General features: G+C 41.8%; 1 protein-coding gene across 1 annotated transcript in view; it reads left to right on the top strand.

The window, feature by feature from the left end:
• Window positions 1-1887: 1887 nt before the first annotated feature.
• Window positions 1888-2584, top strand: part of LOC143276936 (extracellular sulfatase Sulf-1-like) — a 55150-nt gene continuing 54453 nt past the window's right edge. The window contains exon 1 of the mRNA XM_076581606.1: window positions 1888-2188. The gene's annotated coding sequence lies outside the window, so the exon portion shown is untranslated. The remainder of the gene's footprint in view (window positions 2189-2584) is intronic.

Below are 2584 nucleotides of genomic sequence, written 5' to 3'. Positions count from 1 at the left end.
GTCCGAAGGCCAAAAAGATGGGAAAAGTCAATCTGTTGTTTGTTGTTTGAATGTGGAGGAATTCTCTCTCTCTCTCTCTCTCTCTCTCTCTCTCTCTCTCTCTCTCTGTGTGTGTGTGTGTGTGTGTGTGTGTGTGTGTGTGTAAAGAAACCCGTCGGTGTTTGCCACAGTCTGGGTTTGTTCCCTTTAACGGAGAAAGTGAGACTGAAGACCGACAACCCATTACTGACCATGACATATATAGCATTATTATTTTTTCTTCTCTTTTTCTTTCTCTAATTTCGTAATTGGCAATATCCACATGTTACCAATTTTTTTTTCAGTTTTTTTTTTTTCGTTTTTTCATGTGATGTTTTTACCCCCCCCCCCCCCCCCACCCCACACCTACTCCATCTGCCGGGCTCTATCTACTTCATGGCATCACACTCAGTGAGAAACAACCAGAGTTATGTGGCATAATCATGGTAACACACACACACACACACACACACACACACACACACACACACACACTCTCACACCCACCCCCTTCACACACAGACCCCCTCCACCCCCCACCCCTCCCCACACACACTGACACACACACCGAAACACACTGACACTGACACACACAGTGACACACTCTCTCACACACACACACACACACACACACACACACACACACACACACACTGACACCCGGCGACACACACACCGTGCACAAACACGCACACACACACACACCAAATGCGCACTGAATATGCCGTGTTTCAACACGACTGAAATAAAACATCACACAAACGGCAATATAGATAACTCATATTTTCACCCGTCAACGTGTTTCAGTACTCCCCACCCCCACCATCCACACCCCGACCCCCCAGCCAACACACCCCCTCCACAAATATACGCATCAGGACACATTACAATAGTAGTTATGGTTATCATTATTATTATTGTTAGTACAACTACTACTACGTACCACGTATTATTATTATTATTGTTATTATTATCATTGTTGTTGTTGTTGTCGTTGTCATCGTCGTCATTATTATTATTATTATTATTCATATATTATTATTATTATTATTAACATCATCATTACTTTATTTTTTGTTGTCAATTAAGTTGTTAATAACTATTAAGTTATTATCATTCTTCTTCTTCTTCTCCTCCAGTCTTCTTCTTATCGTCGTTGTTGTTATTGTTGCGTTATTGTTGTTGCTGTTGTTATTGTTGTTGTTAATAGCTACTACCACTACTGTTAAATTATTGTTGTAATTATTATTATTATTATTATTATTGTTGTTGTTGTGTTATAGTTGTTGCTACTGTTGCTGTTATTGTTGTTGTTACTAATAACTGCTACAGTATACTGACTACTAAATATGATGATAATGATGATGATCTTACCATCACCATTATTATTAGTGTTAATAATAATAATAATATCATTATTACTATTGTTGTTGTTGTTGTTGCTGTTAATACAGGAGAGGTAGTCTTGGTTGAAGAATGTAGACAATCTGATTATGCTGGGTGGGCTGCCTTTGATGTGTTAGCTTTGTTGGGTCGAGGTTGGTGTCTGTGTGAGTGTGGGAACATTGGCTGACAAAATCTGATGTCACTGTGGTGTCGTTTTACGAGAAGCGTTCTTCTACTCGTTGACAAGGCAATAAAACAGTGTCAACGGATTCTGTTTCACCCCCTGGAAAGAAATAAAAGACTGAGCTTCAGTCTTCGCAACAGCATCAAAGGCTTCCGCCACACGCCCATGCCGACAATCAGTCCTTAATTTCTCGTAAAGTTTTCTCTTGAAGAGTGCGTCCAATGAAAAACCTCGTTACTTTCGGGTGGGTTCACGCGCACTCCATTTCCGCTCCAGTGGGAGCGAAGGGGACGCACCATCAGACATTTTCATTGATTGTCAGTCTAGACAGGCGAAAATAATACGGTCGAGCAGACCTACAGACGGGAGTGGCTTATTTAGACAAGTACCTCACCTCCGTGGGTTCTTGACCCCAACGGAAAACACGGGGTAGGCTTGTGAAAACAGAACTAGTCATCCACTCAGTTTTTTTCACACATCGCAGATTTTATTGCTGAAAAGTTGTCGTCTGCTTTTTTTCTGAGTGAGAAAGGAAGGGAACTCCGTCAAGAAAGCTCAGTGTGGGAAAGCTGGGCGCAGCTGAGGAGTTTACTTTGAAAGGTAAAAATTTTTGTCTGTTTCTTTCGTGAGAACGTTTCAGTATTTTAGAACTGTGAGCGCTTGGTATAGATCTGAATGACAGCGTGTTAATATGAATCTGGCAGACAACGAGAAAAAAAAGAAAATAAAAGACGATTCAAGTGACCTGTTGCAGAGTATTTTGCCCAGGTGCTGTGTGACCTGTTTTTTGTTGTTTTTTTTTTTTCTGAAAGCTTCCCATGCACATTTTAACGTGCATGTGCTTCAAGTTTGAGGCTTACCAGCAGTTCACATTCACGCTGCTCGACAGAAGGCTCTTTGTAACGAAAAGTAACTGCCACCCCCTTTCCTCCCGTCCACCCCCCCCCACCCCCCTCTCAGCAGAACTGGATCAAACCGATCCAAACCGACAGTGGG

Source organism: Babylonia areolata, chromosome 33 (genome assembly GCF_041734735.1).
Source record: "Babylonia areolata isolate BAREFJ2019XMU chromosome 33, ASM4173473v1, whole genome shotgun sequence".
In the NCBI taxonomy this organism is placed as follows: Eukaryota; Metazoa; Mollusca; class Gastropoda; order Neogastropoda; family Buccinidae; genus Babylonia; species Babylonia areolata.
Note: the sequence above shows the minus strand (reverse complement) of the source record. Positions and strands in the feature narration are given on the sequence as shown.